The sequence below is a fragment of the Danio rerio genome, chromosome 4 (assembly GCF_052040795.2).
Source record: "Danio rerio strain M-AB ecotype USA chromosome 4, GRCz13ab, whole genome shotgun sequence".
In the NCBI taxonomy this organism is placed as follows: Eukaryota; Metazoa; Chordata; class Actinopteri; order Cypriniformes; family Danionidae; genus Danio; species Danio rerio.
The window spans coordinates 11,794,422-11,819,467 of NC_141024.2; the positions used below are offsets into that span (position 1 = coordinate 11,794,422).

The 25,046-nt window shown below is 36.6% G+C and overlaps 1 protein-coding gene and 1 long non-coding RNA gene across 8 annotated transcripts in view; one reads left to right on the forward strand and one right to left on the reverse strand.

Annotated features, from left to right (window-relative positions):
• Positions 1-25,046, forward strand: part of sema3aa (sema domain, immunoglobulin domain (Ig), short basic domain, secreted, (semaphorin) 3Aa) — a 165,936-nt gene that overhangs the window by 48,892 nt on the left and 91,998 nt on the right. The gene's annotated exons all lie outside the window — the stretch shown is intronic.
• LOC141381597 (uncharacterized) lies at positions 208-23,514 on the reverse strand. Of its 3 annotated transcripts, XR_015482806.1 has the most exons (5): positions 23,181-23,380; positions 20,329-20,376; positions 8,325-9,038; positions 8,114-8,194; positions 590-3,461 (listed from the first exon to the last, which is right to left on the reverse strand). It is a non-coding gene; the product is annotated as an uncharacterized LOC141381597 (long non-coding RNA). The 3 variants fall into 3 exon arrangements; XR_015482807.1 differs by lacking the exon at positions 20,329-20,376 and having other exon boundaries at positions 208-3,461; positions 8,448-9,038; XR_015482805.1 differs by lacking the exon at positions 20,329-20,376 and having other exon boundaries at positions 23,181-23,514.

The window sequence follows — 25,046 nt, forward strand, 5'->3', positions numbered from 1 at the left end:
TGAGTTACGTTTATTCATAAGCACAGTATAACAAATTTGAATGACAACAATGTTTAAAAATAATTCTTAATTATCTGATAAACCCCATTAACCTATCTAGCTTTCCAGTCACTGACCTTGCAAGATAGTGAGCTCTTCTAATGTCTCTGAAACTCTTGAACAGCATGTTGTCCAGATGGATGAACAATTCAGCCATAGCAAGAGAAGATGTTCACAATCTGTAATTTCTAGAATATTTCATTTACAATTTCAATAACTTATTTAGGTCTTCCAAATAGGCTTTTTTGTACATATCAGGCAAATGCATGACAGGAAAGGTCAACACTGCAGCTTTACATATTTATCAGAAGCTCCTTCGGCAAGTTGTAGTTCCTTCTTTGCATGTACCACCCAGTCAACCAACAGTTTTTATGTAGCAGAGTGAAACCCTGTCAGTCAAACAGGTGAACCAGTTCCTTGATGCTGAAAACACTGAAATAAAATGGCCAGTCCAGAGTCCTGATGTAAATCTGATCAAAAATCTCTGGAAAATCATTGGCAAAATTATGACTTAGGCCTACTAAATCACAGAAGGCATTTTTTTTTTGTTGCTACATTTATTTAGAAATTAATACAGTGGCTTGTTTCCAGAAACATACCAGCATGTTATTTTTCTTATTTTAACACGTAAAGCTTTTTTTTTTGCCAGAGCATGTAAAGTTCCAGTGACCCATAGCAGGAAGTGTCAGTTGTTAGCTGCCATTATTCTTATTCAGGTTCAAAGAGCAGAAAAACCCCATCCAGAAATAGCTCCACCATGCCAAAATCAGCCACTTGACTTCTTGGCATTGCATTAGGTCAAAAGGATTTGCAAGCGTAGTGCTGAAATGTTGGCTTTTGTGATGTCTGTATTTGATGAATAGCAAAACAATATTTCTTTTGTCACTGCTGGAACAGATAATGTAAAACAGGTACAGGATTTCGATGCAATGCATAACTGTTTGCTTATGAGCATTTCGTTGAGACTCTTCATTCTGAAGAAGTCGGTAAGTACACTGAAAAAAAAAAAGTGGAGGATTTTCTATAAAGCTGTTTTAGATAAAAAGCTGAGCACAAATATTTACAATGTCATAAAAAGGGACATTAAATGTGAAAGTTTGAAAGATTAAACGTGTATTGTATTGTAAGACATACTCTGAACAGCGCAAGTAAATGTTATTTTTTATTTTAAAAAGAAATAAGTCAGATATGCATTCTATTGCCAAAGGTATGTGAACATCTAATTAATTGCTTTGACTATTTCTGCTGCATCACTAGCAGGTGCATAAAATCAGCCATACAGCCATGTAATCTCCTTAGACAAACATTTTTAGAAGAATGGGGCCCAGAATCACAATGGCCCTGTGCACAAAGCGATGTAGATAAAGAAATAATTTACAGAGTCTGGTGTGAAAACATTTGACTGGCCTACACAAAGCCCAGATCTGAACACCTTTGGGAACAATTTGAATGCAGATTGCGAGTTGGACCCCGTCACCCAATGTCAGGGCCTGGCCTCACTGAGGCTCATGTGTGTGAATGGGAGCAAATCCCCACTGTTATAGTCCAACATCTGGTGGACAATCTGCACAGAAGAGTGGGAGCTGTTGTAGCAGCAAAACAGGCTTGCAAGTCTTTCACAATTAAATTCTGTTTGCATTCCAGGTTGTTTTTTGGATTGTTATTTAGCATACAAAGCAGTTTTGGAATTTAAATGTGTGGAAGGACAAAGAATTAATGAAATTGTGAAAGTTGATTCAATGGGATGCAGGAATTGATTAAGGATGGCTAAATGCAGATAGAGATGGATGTACGGATGGATGGGTGGATTAATTGATGCATGGATAGATAGATGCAGAACAAGATGCATGGATGGATGGATGAATGAATGGGTGCATTAATAGAAGCAGGGAGGATTGATCGATTGGTACATGGATGATAGATGCAGAAAGATACGCTTGGATGGATTAATGATGCAGGGATGAATTAATGGATGCATGATTGGATGGGTGCATGGATAAATGCAAGGATGGATGGATGGATCAGTTGGTGCATGGATGGATAGATGCAGAAAGAAATGCACAATGGAATCATGGATGCATGGATGATTGGATGGATGGATTGATTGGTGCAGAATGAGATGCATGGATGGAATGATGGATGCATCGAGGGATGGATGGACGGATGAATCAATGGATGAATAAATGGATTGGTGCATAGATAGATGCAGGGATGGATGGATCAATTGGTGCATGGATGAATAGATGCAGAAAGAAATGCACAGTGGAAAGATTGATGCATGGATGATTGGATGGATGGATGGATGGATGAATCTGGATGAATGAATGGATGGGTGTGTGAACAGATGCAGGGATGGATGGATTGGTGCATGGATGGATAGATGCAGAAAGATATGCACGATGGAATGATGGATGCATGGATGATGGATGGATGATGGCTGGATGCATGGATGGATAGATGCACAAGAAGATGCACAGATGAATGGATGGGTGGGTGCATGGATAGATGCATGGATGCAGAAAGAGATGTATAGATTGATGATGGATGGATGGATTGATAAATGGATGGTTGGATGGATTGATCAATGGATTTCTGGTTGGATAAATGCAAGGATGGATAGATGCAGAATGAGATGCACGGATGGAGGATGGATGGATTGATCAATAGATGTACAATTGATGGATTGATCGTTGAATGGATGAAAGGGAAAGATACAGAAACAGATTAACAGATTGATTGATAGATGGATGAATAAAGATATTCATGGATGGATGGATGGATGGGTGAAGGAATCAGTAGTTGCATCAATGGATAGATGAATACATTCTGGATGCATGGAAGGATTATTTGAAGTATGGATAGATTATCCATTACAGTAAGTGATAGATACATGCAGTCATGGATAGAATTAAAGATTAATTGAATGGATGGATAGATTATCACATGCTTGGATTTATAGATTAATATATATCAATTCAAAAATGGCTACATTTATGAATTTATAGATTAATATATAGATTATTAAGACATTTAAAAGGAGATGGATGGATTGGCCAAGGCAAGAACGGACAATAAAGTTACATATTCACTTTAATATACTGTGTATTACCTCGGTAGCTCTGTATGTCTCAGTTTTTGTACACAAGCAGAACCTACTTCTTTTTTCCCTTCTCGTATATTCCCTTTCAGGGAGTTTCTGGCTGCTGTCCACAGTAGTCACAGATCCTATGTTTGGGCGTGTGCTTGTACTGAAGGTCATCCAGACCGTTCTGTTATTCCATTCCAGGGAACACATTAAGCACTGGAAGGGAGTCTCTGCCAGCTCCTGTAGTCTCAGACATGTTAACTTCTCTCGCGAAGGGCATTTGTGTTTCATTTCCTCTCGCCCTCTGCCTGGCATCAGCCATCCACGCAGCCTCCCACTGAGAGGAAATTAAAATCGCGATTTATTGAAATTGTTTCATTATATAGAAACAGCAATAAAGAAATCACTCGAGTGTATAGCATCATTTTTGATTCATTTACTTCATTTTTTTTTTACTTCTGTTTGGCAGCTTGTACGTGATTAAAGAGCCATTACTCTGTTGCAATAGAAAACAAAGTTTGAAGGATAGCTCTCATTATTTTGCATGCAAAGCGATGCGATTTAAATCATAGAGGTTCAATCTTGATTTAACGCATTGAATAAGACGTCCCTTGAACGACTTTAATCAAAATCAACATCTTGATCAAACATGACAGACTAAATCTAAAAATCTGGGAAGGGCTTGTCAGTTTAAATGATGAGAGGAAGCAGCGATATATTGTGCGCTTGGCTTCATGGACTCTTATGCGAAGTATCGTCCAGGGTAATATGTCACAAAGCAATCTCACGCTGAATGACTTGATCCCAACAGTATTTAATGGAGGTCGATTTTTCCCAGACTACTTGCCATTCTACACTCTGCTGGGCCACAATCACCTAACAGCTGTCAATAAATTACAGCGGCCAATACAGCGAGTTGGTCATTAATCTAAAGTGGCCGATATTTCATTAGAGTCAATGTTATGCTTGTGTGTGTCTGTTTAGTATCATAAAAGTTTGTTATTGCCTCTCTGTGCACTATCGGACTCTTCTGTGTAGTTTAAGAATGTTTTGTTGGACTGTTTTGTTTGGAGTTTGAACTAAATGAATGGTTGCACAGGGTTCAGTTTGGGTGGGTTTCTAGCTCTCGTAGCTCTTGTTGTTAAATCAAGGATTACGATGGAAACAAGTTTTGGTTTTAAAGCTTTATTGTGTTTATCCTTGACAAATTAAGTTTATTAACTTCTTTTATGTCAAATAAAAAGAAAGAAAGAAAGAAAGAAAGAAAGAAAGAAAGAAAGAAAGAAAGAAAGAAAGAAAGAAAGAAAGAAAGAAAGAAAGAAATGGGATTGATGTTTTTAATAATAGAAAGTATATAATAAATAATTTAATTATGAATAGTTATTTAATCATAACATTGTTAACCAAAGAAAACATAATTAATTATTAGAAAATAAATGATTATAACATAATAATAATAATAATAATAATAATAATAATATGTAATATACATATTTAAGTGTATTCTTCACTTATTCTTCACTATTTTGTCAAATAGAAAGAAAGAAAAACGAAAAGGAGCAAGGAAGAAAGGAAGGAATGGGGGTTGTTTTAATAATTTTGTGAATAAAATAAAACATGGAAATCATTGAAGATAAAAATATGAGATTGTGTAAATCTGCAATAATAATAATAATAATAATAATAATAATAATAATAATAATAATAATAGATGAAAAATGACAGCTAGATTTTTAAAGTCAGCAATTTAATTACATTTAAATAGCTAAAGAAAATGATCATAAAATATTTCTAATTATTAAATATTTTAAATTATGTTAAATTATTAAATAATTATATTATTTTATGATAAAATATTAATAATAAAAATAACAACAACAACAACAACAGCAACAACAACAACAACAACAACAACAATAATAATAATAATAATTATTATTATTATCATTATCATTATCATTATCATTATTATTATTTATATTATTTATATTATTATTATTATTATTATTATTATTATTATTATTATTATATTAATACGAAACTGGTATTATTGAAATACCAGTTTAGAAATTGTTATTTATTTTTGTTTGTTTGTTTGTTTGTTTGTTTGTTTTACTTTACTTTGTTTATTGTCCACAAGTGGAAATTTATCTTAGGCTTCACCACACAACCAAATCAGCATTCACATCACACATATCACAGAAAACAGGCAACACAAATACATTCAATATCACCACATATATCACATTAAAACTCTATTAAATCCTATTTATACTTAAAACAATGACATGTGCTTTCTGTTTAATTATCTTTTAATGCATTTAATTTGTCTTTGTGCTTTACCTACAATTGCACAAACTACTTGACATAGTTGTTGCTTTTCTTTAAATGGCAACAGTCCATACCATGCAGTCATGTTACAGCTCACAACACTAAATTCACTAAATTCTTGTATACCATCTCCAGAATATCGACTCAGACCAAATTGGTGTAACCTCCTATTAAGATATAATTTCTGCATTGCTTACAAAAATACATTCTACGTTCCAGCAAATGTCAATTTAATATTCACAAAATGTCTCTGTTTCAACCCTTGAGTAAGAACTCGTTTATTTTTGCTAATTACCATGTCCTTGGTTTTTTAAAATTTATTTATTTATTTATTTATTTATTTATTTATTTATTTATTTATTTATTTATTTATTTATTTATTATTTAATTTTGTTTTATTACTTGCTTATATGAATTGATTTAAAGACAGGTTCCTTTTGAGCTCAACCAAAATTGTGTTTCACATTTTTCAGTTCCAATGTGTCCCTGAGCGAAGCTGATCTGAGTCCTAGGTGAAGGCCATTAATCCTTTGTCCTTGAACATATATTAGTCCTGCACTGTAATGGTCAAACACTGATTTACAGCCTCTTCGGGGTTCATGAAACATATGTCAGAACAATCAGTATGACTGACGGCTGTCAGTAAAAACTGATAGGCAGAGAGAGAGGTGACATATGTTCTTTATAGGGGCCACTTGAAACCGTTATAAACCCTACATGAATTCACACCTCCTGTTTACAGCTCAGTGCTTTGTTTTGACTTTTCACACTACCGCTGCTTGCATTCACACACTCAACACACACAGACACACACCTGGAACATGTTTGGCTAGCAAATCATGTAGAATGGTTTTCGTTTTGCTTGTAAATGAATATGGTTAGTCGAAAAAGAGATCAGAATTTGAGCTTTGAAAAGTGTCAAGTAGGGATAGGCGATGTAGCTTTTAATATACTTAAAAGTTATAACAATAATAATAATGATAATCTATATTTATAATAATTGTTATTTTTATTTCTTTTGTAAAGTTGCTTTTAAACAATAATTATTGAGAAAAGCACTATACAAAAAAACTTGAATTGAATATTAACAATAAAAGAAAATCTGGACTTCTACAGTCTGGAACTGGATTGGTCCTGGCTGTACAGTGAAACCATTCTATTTTTGCCTTTAAAGAATAGCAAATAAATACTTCTCTCTAAAAAATTAAGGATTTTTTTATTTTGTCTCATGGTGCATGCATATAAATTATTGTCACTGATATTATTTTTACAATACAGACAAGAAATAATGTGATAAACAGACATTTTCGCCAATATGTAAACTAAAAGTGCTGCAGCTTGCTCAAGTTAAAATTTCTGTACGTTGAAGATGTTTGTCTGAACTCATCTGATTGTTCTCTTAGTGAAGTGAAAATGGATTGGTCAGCTCTGATGTGTTGCGTCTTCTCATCCATCTGTGAGTGTGTGGAGTGTACGTTTTGAAGCTGAGAGTATGTGGCGAAGCGTCTGGGTTATAAGGTCAGCTTTGGGGATGAGTTATAAGAGCTGAAGTCGAGACCTCACCTCGTTAGTGTGATGTGAAGTCAGGATGTCATAATGTGACAGTACCACACCAAACATGGCCCAGCGTTCTGCTGTGTCACGGCCTCTCGGATATAAATACCCGTGTGTCCATCAGCCACTTCACTCTCTATCTTTATTGCTTGCTCTGTCTGCTTTTTAGTGCTCGGCAGTTCTTCTTTCATATCTCAGGAGATTGCATCAAGTACTTTGTTTTAGACAAGTGTCAGATTAGTCTCATGTGCTTCTCCTGAAGTTTGTTTTTTTTATTAAATAGAACATATTAGCAAAGATCATTTAATGTTTAATGAATGTAATGATGATGTTACAGTATGCGGAATAATGTATTGCAACTTTAAATTCAGAGATTTCTTACACTCAAAAGAAAATTTATTTTGCTGCTTATTCAAACAACTTATTACAAATGAGCTGAATCAACACAATTCTTGAGTTTTTTTGGGACAACTTAATTGTGTTATGTTCAACCCACTTAAATTTGTAAAAACTTTTATAACTCAGTTTAACCCAATCAGTTTGTGTTGGGACAACCAGCCTGATCTCACGAGAAAATGTAAGTATTTTACGTTTTGTCAGTTTAGTGGCTAATTGTACGAATTCATACGAGTTCAGTCGTGCGAAAATGTGCGAATTGAAAAAGGAGGCGTGGCATCCAATCCCACCCCTAACCCCAACCGTCATTGGGTAATGAGCAAATCGTACTAAATCGTACAAATTAGATCGTACGAATACATACGAATTAGCCAAATCAAAAAATCAAAAAGTTACGAATTGCCGTGAGGTTGTACTGGGACAACCCTTAATTCTTAATCAGAATTACTGTATATTACTTCTGCTATTTGTATTATAAATTTTAATCTAATCACCAATTAATAATAACCAATTTTATTATTTCTTGCATTAAAGAAAAAATGTAATTATTTCTTATTCTTTCTTTCTTTATCACACCCTCTGCTCGTTCCTCTTAATCAAATCACTGCTGTCCCTCACCATCAATCTCTCACCACACCCATAAACAATCACCCAGATACTGATCACCCGCACCTGCACCTGCAATCACCACACTCTGAATATACTCACCGGCTGGAATCAACATCAGGTGGTTCACCTCATCGACTCTCCCTCTTCCTGTTGTGTTCCTTCATGCATGTCCTTCTTCTCCTGTGGATGCAAACACAACTGCTTAAGGGAAGTGGCTAAGCTTTAATGGTGTATGATTGAAGATCTGATACTTGCTATATGAACTGTGTGTGAGATCGCTCTCCCTCTGCTACTCTGCTACACCACTTACCTGATTCATCTCTCAGCATCTGTTGCATTGCACTAATTACAATTATGATTATGAAGAGATATTCAGAATAAGATCAGCAAATTAGATTTTTAACGATTTGGACTTTTTATTGAGAATCAGCACCTCCAAGTCTGAGGCCATGGTGGTCCACCGGAAAAAGGTGGTCTGCCATTTCCAGGTTGGAGGAAAGTCCTTACCCCAGGTGAAGGAGTTCAAGTGTCTTGGGGTTTTGTTCACGAAAAAGGGAAGGCTTGAACGTGTGATTGACAGGCAGATTGGTGCAGAAGCAGCAGTTATGCGATCGAAAGGTAAAGCTCTCGAATTACCGGTCAATCTACGTTCCTACTCTCACCTATGGTCATGAGCTTTGGGTCATGACCGAAAGGACAAGATCTCGGATACAATTGGCCAAAATGAGTTTCCTTTGCAGAGTGGCAGGGCGCACCCTTATAGACAAGGTGAGGAGCTCTGTAACCCGGGAGGAGCTCGGAGTAGAGACGCTGCTCCTCTACATCGGGAGAAGTCAGCCGAGGTGGTTTCGGATGCCTCCTGGATGCCTAGTCCCACTGGGAGGTGACCTCGAAGAAGACCCAGGACATGCTGGAGGGACAATGTCTTTCGGCTGGCCTGGGAACACCTCGGGTTCCCCCCGAAGGAGCTGGAGGAAGTGTCTGGGGAGTGGGAAGTGACTGCTGAACCCCGACCCTGGAAAAGCTGTCGAAAATGAATTAATGAATATCAAATAAAGAGCATTAACACAAAAGCAAAACTTTAATAAATAAATAGATACAATAAATAACGTCATAAAAACTGGGTAAATAAAACAAACCAAAATACATACTGTACAAGAAAACAAAAGAAGAATAGGGTGGGGGGATGCCAATATCAAAGTCTTAAAAATTATTTTGTCTGTTGTATTTTGTATGTTTGCTAGCATTGTGGGACACAGAAAGTCAAAAAGTTTCCCTATTAAAAAAAAAATTCAATTCTTCCTTGTAAACTGTAAGCTGCAATTCGTCCTAACTCTGAGATGAACTCAAAGATTGGAGGACTACAGGAAGTTTTCTAGTTTTTGACGATCACTCATCTGCCTCCCATAATGCAGCTCTGCATCCACTGTGATTCAGCTTTATTCATGTGGTACAGGTCACCAAATATGTATTAGCAAATCTGATATTTAAGCAAAGAATCTTTCTCTTGATCGCCATTGCTGTCTAGGAGAAACAAACATTCCTTTACAAGCCTTCATTCTCCGCTTTACCTGTATCTAATTATTTATTTTCCATAAAGAACAAAAAATGGCTTACAAATTCTCAAACCATGTTTATGCATCCCGTGTATTTATTTCTTAAGTGCAACGATCAAACATGTTTTAAAAACCACATTCCCCTTAAAAATCGCCATCCAGTCTCTGTCCAGCCAATTTAACACACTTTCTCTCTTCACACACACATACACATCTGGTTCACATTTCTAAACCTTCTATTATTTTCTACCTCCTCCACAGCTTACAATGCCCTTTTAGAAAACCGTTTGATTAAATGTTTGCTTTAACAGAATGTGCTTCCAATGATATCCAGTCTTCTGGTCAAACAATAATTCAAATAGTGTTTGACATTGATTTGACCGGTGTTTATGAGCGATTCGTCCTCTGTGTGACGGTGAGTTAAAGAATGTCAAGTTAATATGCTTTTAGGAGTCGCAAGCTTGTCAACCGTAATCATCAATCATAATCAATTCTGTTGTCTCAAAGTTGCATTTCTTGCACAAAAAAAAGATAAATGATTTATTTAGGAAACCAAATGCATCAAAACACACTATTGGATCAGTTAGAGATGTGATTGGTTGACATTTCATCCGTTAAAAGCCAATAAATGCCTCACAGCACACCGTATTCAGTTTCATTCTGACAGTAAGTGAGTTGAAGTGTTTTTCAAGGGTTCAGAAATGCATTGCATGTTAAAAAAAAAGTCAAGCAAAAAATAATAAAAATAAGCGTCAAGATGGGAACTCTCTCCACAAGTAGCTCACTCATCTCTCTGTGTTTACAGTCAATAAGCTCCGGGTGCTATTTCAACCCTCAAGGCCAAAGGGCTCTGACCTCATTTCTCAATATCTCAGGTATGGAAAGACACTCTTTCTGTCTATTTTTCCTCATTCACGATCACACACACTTTAAGAAATCGAACACTATATAAAACAAGGACTAAACAATATGCTTATACCTTTGGGGATTAGACTATCTAAAGAAAATAACATGGACACTTAGAGCAAATCGATAACATGATAATCAAAACCGAACCTTGAGACCAGTCTAGGTTTACACCCCTAATGTATAGACATAATTTCTACAATAATTCAATCCTGGCATTGGGGATGCTGGTTGTGCATGAATGACTTCATGTAGAAATAAGTTTTTGTTTGTTTATTTGTGTAGCATTGTATTTAATCTTCTTTTGTTTGTATAGTGTGTTGATTTATTAATGTCATTTCTGCGATAATTCAATCCTGGTGTTGCTATACAGAAAACAAATAAACCTTGAACCTTATTTCAACATGCTCACAGCTAAAGATCAGTTAGTGGATGGAGGTAGTATCTCAGCCTTCAGCTCTCCTGCCATTGGCGAAAAACATTCCAAAATTGCACGTAGCGTTGAGTAATACGTCAGCAGCTTCTGGGGTCAGGGGTCAGAGGTCAGCCGACCACAAGCATCCCCAGGGCTATTTAAGGGGTGAAAGCCTTAACCCGTTTGAATGGTCACCTGTAAATGTCACCTGTAAGATGTGAAGGAACTGACTTTTTTTTTAAACTCATGTTCACATAGTTTACAACTTGTTTGACTTCTATGATTGGAAAACAAAAGAAGTTATTAATTGTTCATAGTGATAGACTCAGTAATATTTTATTGTAAAATCACTGCATATTGTAAAATATGCATCTCACATTTGTAACTTTATTTTAATGCTGCTCAAAACACATTAGTTACATATATCAGACATACAGAACATTAAATCTTTAATACGGTCTATAGGTTAAGTTTTACTGCACATTTAACACTAATTAGGGCACAAAACCAGAGTTCATATTTTTTAAATTGGGATTTATACATCTACTGAATAATAAGCTTTGTATTTATGTATGTGATTTGTTAGGATCGAGCAATATTTTAGCCAAAATACAACTACAGTATTTTAATTCTGCAATGTTAACAGTATCCATAAGTTAGCAGTTTTCCGCATTTCAAGAGTTCACACTTAGCTGATGATTGATTATAAAGCTTGTTTGGCATGCTGTCCTGGGAGAGAGCCCTGAGCTCATAAGATCCTCGAGCCCGGGGCTCCCTCCCGTTTGCAAGGCGAGAGGGGAGTTTGAGCTCGGTTAGATCTCGAGAACTCCCCTGCTGTAGTATCTAATGAACAGATATTGATTGCTCTTAAGCAATAACTACTTACTAGGAGCATGTCTATGGTGCTGATTTGGATTAGTCAATTAACTTAAGTTGCATGTTTTTGGACAGTGGGAGGAAACCGGGGAACCTGGGGGAAACTCACGTCACCACAGAGAGAATGTGTAAACTCCGCATAGAAACGTCGGCTGAAGAATCCGGAGGAAACCCACGCAAACAAAAATGTTTAATAGTTTAAAGTGATATAGTGTCTCTGTTGTTGTAAATTACAGTACAAAAACCTTGCAATAAGATGCCAGTGCATTTTCAGTTTTTTTTTTTTTTTTTTACAGACTATATATTATTTCTTATACATTTTATTATTTAAAAGTAGTAAAATATCAATAAAAGTGATGTTGTTAAACTGTAGAGTTGGATTTTCAACACCAAAGTTTCAGGACACACTGGAGAACTTTTTTTTTAATATTAACAGATTTGTGTGTGTTGAGCATCAGTTAAGACAATGTTAGCACCTATCAGCATTAATTGTGGGGAAAACTGGATAATTTTGAGCTTTTGTCAGCTAATTTCAACTTCCGGGTTTAAAATGATTTTTGGGGCGGGATCAAAATCGGCGACGTAGTGCAGTACTGCAAGTACAATGATGACGCGTCAGTTTCTCATTATTATTCATATCGGAGTTTTCTTATCCTATGAGAAGAGCCGGCTGCTTAATTATTCATGAGACCTGCCAGACCTGCCAGAGTCAAGCCCGAGCTGTGAGACACGCCACAGTATTTAGCCGTTCATGAAGGCTCATATGCTTTTGTTTCCATGATCCACGGGGTTTGTTGCATGTTTTCCCCGCAATCTTGTCAGGGCCGATCATACAGCAAAGCTGTGTGTGTGCTGCTAGCATTTTTGTCGGGAGAGCAGCACGAGAATTAGAGAATGGCGGACGCTGTCTTTTATCAGGAGTTCGTTCACATTCAGACACATCACTGTGCTGCTGTGTTTGCCTAAATCCTCCAGATTACCAGAAGGGCTAACGGTTAAAATAGACAGGTCAGGAGACCTGCTGCACTGAATCTGCTGGATACGGGGATTGAGGAAGAAGTCCTCATTTGTAGTGTTTACATGAACACATCTTTTTAATGATATAAATTGTGGTTATGTGTTTATGAAATTACGAATAACAAATGTAGCAGGGCATTAAAACACTGTTCATTTCTTTGCATTTTAACTTTGTAAACTATAAACTCATCCGTCTCCTCACGGTTTGTCTCATTTTGTAAGCTAATTGACTACAACAGTAGTTCGCTCACGTTCTCCCCTGCTGGCCACGCCCACTCCTGCCCTATGTTTGCGAAGCTCCACGCCCATTAATCATGCATCTTTTGAAAAAATTCTGAAGTAGACTTTAACCAAAAGTGGGGGGTGTCATGGCCCTTTAACAGATATTTTTTTACAATGTGGAATCTGAGGTCTAAAAAAAATACCGAAAGATTGAGAAAATTGTGTAAATGAAGAGCTTATCAATGCACATTACTTATCAAGTTTTGGTATATTTACAGTAGTACATTTACAAAAAATACCTTCATGGAACATTATCTTTAAAATCATAATGATTTTTGGCATAAAAGATAAATGGATGGTTTTGACCCATACAATGTGCCAATACAAAATTAGACTGGCTTTGGTGTCTAGAATCGCATTTAATCCCACAAAAAGACTCTGCAACTCAGATTGCAGAAATACACATGAAGCATGATTGGAAGCAGAGAAAAGCGAGCACACAAACATACAGAGACGCTGCTGTTGCAGTAAACAGGCTGATGCAGCAATGCAGTGGCCGATTATAGAACACTGCAGCAGACATCAAAGCACACACAAACACACAACAAAGCAGCAATGCAGCAGCAATGCAACCGGAGCGATTAATGGTGGTGCTTGCGAAAAGAACAGAGAGGCAGCTGACAGCTCTTTTATTAGGGTCACGGAGATCATCGCTGACTGCTCCACTTCCACTCTTGCTTTAAAACAAAGAATGTCTATGACACCTACAGACACTACACCTGGGTGGCTGTAAAAAATGAGGTGTTATGCAAGTCTGAGAATGCATTTGAGCAATTATATAAATAATAAGCACGATAATAAGTCTATGAAATAACTGTGGTAAGTGTGGAGACATATTGGCGCAGTGGGGGGTGATCAATGTGGGTTTGAGGGTTTGGCTTTGTGAAAGTTGTGTATGTGCTTTACTTAAATAAACCAATGCTCTCAGAGTTGAAATCATTAGGGGGGTGAAGGATAGAACGCAGAGACATGGAGGAATGTATGGAACGATATATGCTTGCAAACATAGTTTTTCCTTTAAATGTTTGCTTATAATTTTAATGTCCATTTCTCATGATAAACAGACAAAAATATATGGATTATTTATTTTAAAAATGTTGCTCTAATGTACAGTATATGAGGAATCGTATACATATTTTTGCTATCAATGTGACTTAATATTATAAACTTGTTTGATATTATCGAGGCTGGCTGGCCTGTTGTGCTCGCAAGCTGATACAGGGTTGAACGCAGTGGTCCAGAGTGTATTTTTAAGTCTTGGTTGTGTTTAAAAGATGCAAAGCAATGTGTGCTCGTGCTTCATTTGTAGAAAATCAGGTTATTTCTTCATATATCCTACTTTGATTATATACAGCTACTCAGCTAACATGAAAACGACATATTTCATATCATATTATGTTATATTTCCTCTGAATAGCCTGCCCTCATGAGGCTCTGATTGGTCAGCTAACATAATACTCTGTGATTCGCATATCAGCTCCACATCACAAGGAAGCGTCTCTGTTATAACATTACAGTGCCTCTGGCCATGCCCCTTCGCTGTGCAGGGTGTATATGCGTAACCTGAAGGGTTTATGACATCATTAACCCGGATGTAAACATTTTTTTGTAGTGTAGTTCTTTAGCTCAGTCACATTGGCTAAAAATCACTAACGAGAAAAATGTATTTTATTTAAAACATGAGTCATATTTTTTTCTTATGACTCATATGAACAATTTTATGATGCCTTGACATCTTTTTAAAAAGTAATAGTTCATTTTTATAGTGACCATTTATCAAATTTTGATCAACCCTTATGAAAGTTTGCATTGAAAAAAAATATATATTAAAATTATATTACTGATCATAAATAATGGAAAACACTTCAGAGTTGAATTTCAATATTCCAGTCTGATATACTACCGCATGTTGTTTGAAATGTTGCTCCCGCCGCCCACCCGCTATGACAGCACTCTGCAGATGGACAGACGCTGCTTATGTCGCAACATGCATGTGAAATACAGTTAAACAGTTGTTGTTTTTCCCAACGCTCCCTCATACTCTACAATTATTTGGAAACCACAGGCAGGACATAATCCATTTTTATTGAGTCTAAGCCCACACATGCTGGCCTGACTGCAGGTGTGTGAGTGAGTGATGGCAGCAGTTCATTAAGGGGACGGCCAGAAGTGGAGAAAGACCCTCAGGAGACACATACCGAAAGTTATGATGGATGGTTGTATCAGTCACAGCGGACCACTCACTTTTACTGTCAGAGGCTCCTGTTTTAATAGACCCACTGCAGCAAATGATAGGGCGACCGAAAGGTAGAAGGGGTGTAGGACGAATTATTTATGGAGAAAGATTCCCAACCGGCCTCAAATCTTGTTTAAAGGTCTAAAAGGATAATAATAACTCAGAAAGGGAAGAAATGATCAAGACGAATGGAGAGACTGCAGAGGTTACATTAGTGTTGAGAGCCACTCAAGTGTTGTTGTCGACATAAGATGACATTTCCTAATGAGCTGCAGGGATTTGCTCTCAAGGTACTTGGAGTGCTATAATCACAGCCTTTCGCACACAAACACACATTGAGGTTCCATGTAGTGACATTTTGTCCCGAACAGACTCTCGAGGAGTCAGTGGAGCAGCACAAATGAGGGTTTTATTGAAGAAAATAAAAGAAATGCCAAGTGTGGAGATGTTTGTACAAAACAAACTTGATTTTTATAGTTTCAGAAGACAGTGGGATTCGTGATTGTGTTTTGTGGCAAAGTGTGTTGGTTTTATGTTCAATATTTACAGTACTGCTCTAAAGTTTGAGGTCTGTTTCGGACACAGTTTAAATTTGTTTTTCCTTTTTCCTTTTTTAAGGTTTTTGAAATTTATAGTTATGTAAATAGACTTATTTTTAATGGTTTTACTATCACGTCTAATCGGTTTAATGCATGTTTGCTAAATAAAATGCCTTTCTAAAAAGAACCCTACTTTTCACACTTTGCGCCACATTGTTTAAATAACAAATCTATATCCAAAACGCCTAATACATACCGGATGTATAGCAATACACAAATATCTTTACAACTGACCAAAATTAAAGGTTCTCTTCTTCATCTCAGGCGGGGGGGGTCAGTTTATTCATGACAATTTGCATTTGTATGCTGTTAGTATTATTAGCAGTATTATTTATTATATACATATTTATCACTATAAAGGGCATAAGAATAGGACAGGTGTTTGGATATAACTCAGTTTTTTGACCACATTTTGTTATTATTGTTTATTTATTTGTTTGCTGAAAATTAGAACTGAATTTAGAAATAGTGTTGAAGCAAATCTTTGCACCTAACAAAGGAAATTAAATATGTAGGCTAATGGATGTCTGTAGTAGAGTAAATTTCCACCGTTTCCTTATCCAAAAAAGTAAAGAGTAAAAGTAAAGTAAAGAGTAAGTAATGAGGCCAAATGGAGGAGGCTCGTTCCTAATCCTCGTGCTGCGGATGGTCTGTTTAACTGTTTTCTCTCTAGTGAAGCATTCAGTTTTTCCATTTACAAAGTCTGCCATGTAAATAGCAAATGCACCATGGCTCGACGTAACTGGTTCTTAAAGGAAATGTGGTATGAGACTGGTTTAATGCACGTTATGCTTAAAACACCATAACTCGTTAAGAGAATAAGCCATGCGCCAGGGCGCAAAAGGCTATTTTTCCCTTTATATTTACCTTAAAATAGCAAAAGTGGATTCAGACACATCTTTAATGCTTTTGTGCCGTGCACTTTAGACTTTGCACCTCGATCGTTAAAATTGAGCCCTATGTGTTTTGCGTTCCTCCTTCGTCATTTTACAAATATTTTGTCCTTTGCTTGGCAAAAGTCAAAGTCAAATTTGTCATCTCATTTGTAGAAACAGTGATGATGCTGCATACTGTTTTCATCATGTGGATAATAAACTACAACAGTTAAAGGTCTTGTAAAGTGCTTTGCAATGCGCATTCTTATTCAACGATAGATGTAATCTCAACTGAAATATGAAGAGAAGGTGGTACATAGTGTAGCGCCTCCCCTTTTTAAAAAACAGCCAATTGCATTTTGTTTTATCACCACTCTGCCAGTGAGAGTGGTCATAAGTGGTTTCGATTGGTCATGATTTGACGAGAAACTGAAGGTGGCCTGACTAAGGAGCCGATCACACCAAACATGCTTTTTGCATTGAGAGGCACCTTTTTTTAATGATTTACTAATGGCTGCAAGCATTTTGCGCGCTGCTTATGTACCCTGCATGCCTCGCATTTTAACTGCCTGCCTTGCTTCGCGTTTTTGCCGTTGCGCGCTGTCTGCTCACAGTTAAAAAAAGTCAACTCTGACCAGATAAAGCCTGTTATGTTGTGTCACGTCGTTGAGGTGGCTGCAGTGTTCGTGCTGTCAAGACGACTAGACTGTTGAAGATAAAGTGGTTACTGTTTTGAGTGATCTGGAAATGTATGACTTCAAATCTTGAATATCACAACATTATTAAATATTAAATTTATACCAATATCAACAGCAACACTCGTGCACAACAGGCAGCTGAATCAGTCGTTGACCCTTAACATAAAAAGCACAGCGCACTTCTTTTTGTCTTGTCAGCAAAAAGGCATTGCGGTGCGCCTTGCATTTTTGGATACTAAAAGCGTGTTCGGTGTGATCTGCCCCTAAATCCGTTGCTCCATTTTAGGTGGAAGTGACAAGCTACAAACCTTACATCTTTATTACTGTTTCATATCTCTGTTTTGGTGCGCACTAGCTTATAGATGTACTTATAGATATACTAATACTAACATCTAAAACACTTTATTTTAATTCCACGGGACCTTTAAGCAATAAAAATAATGAATGTGAATACAAATGAACAACAGCATTGATGTTTTAAAATGCTCTCTCTGTATAAATATTTATGCGCGGACTCTTAAAGCGTGTTTGTGCATGCGTGTACGCCGGAGATCGATAGATTGAAATGGCACGACCGCGACCGGCTGATTTGACAGGAAAGAGGATTTATTCAAGTTCAGCGAACACAGGACTGCAGCTCCATGAAGAAAAGGTCACACACTCATTAAAACAGCCTATATGTGCAACACGATGTCCAATCTCACCCGTTCAGATAAATGACAGTGTCCGTTGTTGGAAAACATGTCAACACGGGATGGATGAGCCTTTTTGCAAAGCATCCATTGATTGTGCTTCTGTCTTATTGAGTGATACACATCTGATAGACGTCTCTTTTTGCCAATGCCGCAGTATTGATTCGTAAGCGATTCAGTGTTAAAACATGTATCTCTGTATCGATCGAGGTCAACACGAGCCTCTCGGATATGAACGACCATTGGTAAATGTCAGGCAAGGTCACATGTACTCATTTGAGAGTGTGTTTGTGCCACTTTTTGATGCCGAAATGTGCAGTCTCAGAGTTATTTCCCTCTCATTAGCAGTCGTGGTCTTGTTTTTGCTCCAGTCCCACAGTAAATAAACTCAATATGCTGGATTCTTGTCATCCAGGGTTTGGATCGGGTCCAAGCGCTTGTGCTCATTCAAAAGTTCCTTTCACTGCCATTAAAACGCAACTGTACCGAACCGCTGAATCCATCAAAAAGCCATGTTATTGTCTCCATAAGCACATAAACTGTCAAAGATGTGGCGAGCCTCGCGTATCCCAAACAAACATTCTTGACGTCTCTGCAGCGGGATCTCACCCGGCTGCTCTGAAACAACAAATAAGGGCCGGCGGAGGAACAACCAGAGAGAGAATGAATTCAGAACGAACACAGACCTGAGAATGTTTCAGGAAATAGTTTTACGAGGAGAGGGGGGCTGGTGAGATGGAGGTAGACAAAGCAGAAACAAGCCATAGACTACTAAAGTCATTCATTTCCTATCTATTATGATGGAGATTCAATCAGGAAGTGGAGCGTTTCCCTAAAGAGGGTATGGGTCAGGGGTAATAATGTAATCTCTTTATAAATGTTATTGTTACGTTGTTGGTCAAGATTTTATCTTGCTTGCTTGGGTCAAAATCTGATACAGTTTATCCAGAAATCTGTTGTTATGAATTATAAGCAGTTATGGCTTCGTAGATGTCCTCTGAATCTGTCTTGTGATTGACTAACAGGTGCTTTTTAGCATCTTTGTTTTTTCAATGCATTTTACACAAGCATTTTAAGAATCTGGGGGGGGTCAACAAATAATAACTTGACTTCTAGTTGATTATTTGGAAAAGTGGCAGAAGGTAGATTTTTCAGATGAATCATCTGTTGAACTGCATCCCAATCATAACAAATACTGCAAAAGACCTATTGGAACTTACATGGACCCAAGATTCTTACAGAAATCAGTCAAGTTTGGTTTAGGAAAAATCATGGTTTGGGGGTTACATTCAGTAAGGGGGTGTGCGAGAGATCTGCAGAGTGGATGGCAACTTCAACAGCCTGAGGTATCAAGACATTTGCGCTGCCCATTACATTACAGACCACAGGAGAGGACAAATTCCTTATCAGGATACATTAACACTCCTTCTCATACTTTAACCTCCACATCAAAGTTCCTGAAAGCAAAGAAGGTCAAGGTGCTCGAGGATCGGCCAGCCCAGTCATCAGACTTGAACATTATTGAGCATGTCTGGGGTAAGATGAAGAAGGAGGCATTGAAGATGAATCCAAAGAATCTTGATGAACTCTGGGAGTCCTGCAAGAACGCTTTCTTTTCCATTCCAGATGACTTTATTAATAAGGTATTTGAGTCATTGCAGAGATGTATGGATGCAGTCCTTCAAGCTCATGGGAGTCATGCACAATATCAATTCTTTTTCCTCTGCACCATGACTTTATATTCTATTCTGTACATTATTTCTGTAAGGTGACAAGGCTTTTGTCTAAGCAGTCTCTTATTTATGAGTCCTCTATTTATCAGGGGTCGCTACAGTGGAATGAACCACCAACTATTCCACTAAGACTATTACCCTAAGAAAGTACTGGGTTATATGATGTAACCACATGGCTTGGGGTGAGATTCTTGGAATCGTTTGCTTTCTGTGAACTTCTTTCTGTAAAAATTCACAGAAAGCATGAGAAAGTCAGCCTATACTTGCCATAAAGACACAAGACATGATCAGCAGACGTCTATAGAAAGCTTGAAAATTAAAAAAAAAAAGTCTGAATATGTTGCGAACAAAAAAGATATCAAGAAGTGGTAATTCAACATGTTACTAAATGCTTCAACAGTATATAAACAATACTAGACTAACACTGACCTGAATGTGCCACTTGTCTGTTTTCAAGCTCAGAAAGGTGTCTTGCGGCTATTGAAATATTATGACAGTCACACTGTAAAAAATGTTACTTAGATCTAACTTATAAAAAGTGAGGCAAGTGGTTGCATCGGACGTTTTAGGTTGATTCAACTTCCAGCCTTTTTTAAGTATTTTAAACACTAAAACATTGCTTAAAACAAATGCAATAAAATTAAGTTGAGCCAACTAATATTTCTAAAATTACTCAAATCAGATAAACTTACTTTTTTTGTTAAACTTAACTTACTTATACATTGCTATATGTTGACTGTACTCATTTTAATTAAGTATTATGAACTTAATGATCTAAATAAAATTAACCATGCATATGTCATTTAAAACTAATTTAATTGACTTCTGGCTGTAACCTCAGAAAATAAATCTTCGTTTCTATATTGTAAGCACAATATACACTAGTAAAAACAGATAAACAGACTTTCCTGTCAATAACAATTAAATAAGAATGGGAAGATGGATTAAAGACCATAACATTCAATATCAATCGATGTTCCTTTTAATAGTGACTACAAAATAGGCCATTAATGTGGCTACACATACACAATACATAAATAAAAACATTAATAATACCAGATCCTATTGAAAAATCATCCAAGGCAACTCAGTGAGGAGATTTGCATATTTTGATGAAGATTTAGGATGCATAATGTCCAGTCCCACAAAGAGTCTCTAATATATCTCAAATGTATACAGTTTTGATGGATACTTGAAGTCGAGGACATCGGTAAGTCCAAACAGGAGCCATCATGCATTTGACAGGTTTGGCAAACCTCTGACAGTCCTATGATAATCCAAACTGTGTTGGGCTGATGGCAAATTTTTCCCGTGGGCAGCCGCATGCACCTCTGATTCCTCACAACTCTATTGGTAGAGACAAAAAGAAACAGGAGTTCAGGTGGTTGCTACCAAACAACATTAAATAGCTAAATACTGAATAGGAAATAACTACAAGTGAAGTTACAAAAGTCCAGTGAGAATGATGCATGGATGAAACACCTTAGTTTATCAGTTAAAAATTACCTTAGTTAAAATTACCTAACTTCTATTTAAAAAATAAAAAAAGGTTATAGAGGTTGTGTAATTACATTATTCCAGGTGTTTTTAGTTATCAAATTTTAAAGAAAACTGTGATTTTACTCAGTGTAACAGTGCATGTCATTGTGTTTTCCTGTCAATCAAAGAATTGTTAAAATTTAGGTATTACATTTTTTGTTTATTTTGGCAACTTATAAAGCATAAGAATGTGTATTTAATTTAGATATTAAAACTGTTTGAAAATGGCTATATGAAAATTATAGAATACAAGTTCTATAATTTAAATGTCATCTTCATTTTGCACCAAACTTTGCACGTCATAATACAAATTTTATTAAATAAATAAATAAATACATTGCCATTTTACACATTACATTAAGGTTTACATTAAATTTTTGCTAAAGCTACATTTAATTGACTTTTTCTTCAAATTTAATGTCACTGGCAAATGACAGTTCAGGGATTCAGTGTTATCAGTTAGCTTTATTGAAAGACTGACAGATAATAAGAAACTGCATTAGGATATTTTTATACTGTTTTTACTGTTGCACACATAATATCTGTGTAAAAAAAACAGTAAAAAATTACTGTTGCACTTCAGATATCAAATGTAAGTTAATTCTATGGAGCCCACTATTGTTTGCAATTTTACCAATGTTTTACTTGCCTGCAAATAATTATAGCTGTAGTTGTATCTAATGTTTTTCTTACCTAGATGTGAAGTTTGAAGATCCACAGGTAACAAAATCACTTTGGTATCTAAAGACCAAGAACATGCATTTTAGAATGAGGTGCATACAGTTTAAATGGTTCTGTAAACATCAGTAGTAAATGTAATTTAAGTTAAAATAAATTGTAAATCTGTAATTTATTCACTATGCAGCATTAAAAAAAACTTATGGACTAAATCTCTAAAACACAAACTTTAAGTTATACTTTCTCTTACGTTAAACACAAACTACTTAACTGTTGCATACGTTTCTGCATTTAATATCCATCCTTAATGTGCTGCTATAACTTACCACCAGTGACCTTGTTAATCGGTTCTGCAACGTTAGTTATACCTACTAAGTGTTTTAAAACTACTTTCACTATTTTTTCTCAATAATATCACTTTTAATCATTAGCATAAACTAGCGTTGGTTAGCGTTAGCCAACTTAGCTTTCCATGTGAGAGCAGTCTAACTGTTAACATACCTGAGGCTACAGTACAATTTACAAAGCTAAAACCTCACCTGCCTAGCGAAGACAGCAGTTTTGCATGACTTTACAATTATCATTCGGCTAAATTTGCAACTTACCGTGTTAATCAGATCCGCTGCTGGGAGCAGTTAATGTCGACCATTGCAGAAGCTGCGTCTGCCTGCTAAATCCCGGGCAATGAAAAAGGAGTCACGCAAAACTATAAAAATCACGTTTTATGAACACCTGCCCACATCGACAGCTGCTCTAATAAATTGTCTGTGTCAACTCACTTTTATAACATTTATTCTACACAATAACCACGTAAAAAAATCTACTCAAATAAATTGCATTAGTTTTATTCAAAATATACAGTTATATAAAAACTGATATATTTTAAGTAAAGAGGAAGCAAATTAATTTTTTTTGGTATAAAACAAATAAAATTAACTAGATTGCAATTATTTAAAGTAGATAGAACCAACTTTGTGAGTGTAGCACTTTTTACAGTGCATCATAAATCAACTGCCCGCATCCCTCGTGAGCTTTCAAAGAAAATATGAAATCAATTGAATTACCGTGGCAGCTTTAAAGTCAGACCGTGGTGGAAGTCAAAGGGCTTGCGTGTTTCTCCCGATGCGTCTGACCCCAGACAGAGTTCATGTTGTATTTAAGTCAAATGAATGTCCAGAGCTTTGACCTCTGCACCTTTGTACTGTAAGAGTACGCCGATGGATAGTGTATTTCTCATCTCCGTCTGGTTCTCTCTCTCTCTCACACACACACACACACACACACACACACACACCTGCAGTGAGGACTAGCAGTGGATCACATGTCTATCTGGCTGTGTGGCAGTAAATTAAAATGAGGAGCAATTTCCTGAGCTCCAATTAGCAGAAAATTGGTCCTGTCTGTTTTCAGCCTCTCCCGCGAGCCTGATGCAGGGAACGGTGTGTGTGTGTAACTGTGCCAGAGAAGTGTGAAGACATGGAGAGAGAAAGAGAGAGAGAGGGGGGAAAGCAAAAAAAAAGAGGGAAAATTGTGGCCAAAATAAAGAGCAGCACTACTTTAGATGCAGCATTTAAATAAAGAGATAAAGGGTAATCAACATGATGATGTACAAATGAAACAAAGAAGAAAAAAATCACATTAATTCACATCATCTTTTATTTTTGTGTTTATTTGTATCTATTTGTTTCTGTGTATGTGATATACAGCGCCTATGCGGCATAAACGAGTAGAGCACTTGCAAATGTCTCTATTAAAATAATAATTTCCATAGGATGACACTACCTGTCACCTATCCAAGTTTTAGGAACAACAAATAATAACTTCTGGTTGATCATTTTGTATCAGAAGTGGCTAATATGAAAGGCAAAGACCTCTAAATTATGCTTATTTTATCAAAATAAAATATGATCATGCCTTGATCTTTTTATTATTTAATTAGGACAGTAAGGTCTGACTTTGCTTAGACAAAATTCTTGTTATTGAACTGAATTAATGTACAGTATAGAATATAAAGTCATGGTGCAGTGGAAAAAGAGTTAATATTGTGTATGACTCCCATGATCTTGGACGACTGCATCCATACATCTCTGCAATGATTCAAATAACTTAATAAAGTCATCTGGAATGGCAAAGAAAGCGTTCTTGCGGGACTCTCAGAGTTCGTCAAGATTCTTTAGATTCATCTTCAATGCCTCCTTCTTCATCTTACCCCAGACATGCTCAATAATATTCAGGTCTGGTGACTGGGCTGGCCAATCATGTAGCACCTTGACTTTCTTTGCTTTCAGGAACCTTGATTTGGAGGTTGAAGTATGAGTAGTGCTATCTTGCTGATAAATCCTGCAGCACAAATGTCTTGATACCTCAGGCTGTTGATGTTTCCATCCACTCTGCAGATTTCTCACACGGCCCTATACTGGATGTAACCCCAAACCATGATTTTTCCTTCACCAAACTTGACTGATTTCTATGAGAATCTTGGTCCATGTGGGTTCCAATAGGTCTTCTGCAGTATTTATGATGATTGGGTTGCAGTTCAACAGATGATCCATTGGAAAAATCTTCTGCCACTTTTCCAAATGATCAACTAGAAAACAAGTTATTACTTGTTGCTCTTACAACTGGGATCAGCAACATGACCTTTGTCAGGTAGTGTTGTACACTGTTCAAAAAATAAAGGGAGCATTAAAATAATACACCTAAATCTGAATTAATGAAATATTCTTTTTAAATACTTTGCTCTTTGCATAATTCAATGTGCTGACAACAAAATCACACACAATGCAGTCAATGAAAATCAAATGTATTAACCTATGGAGATGTGGATTTGGAGCACACTTAAAAACACACTACAGACTGATCCAACTTTGATCGAATGTCCTTAAAACGAGTCAAAATGAGGCTCAGTAGTGTGTGTGTGGCCTACACGT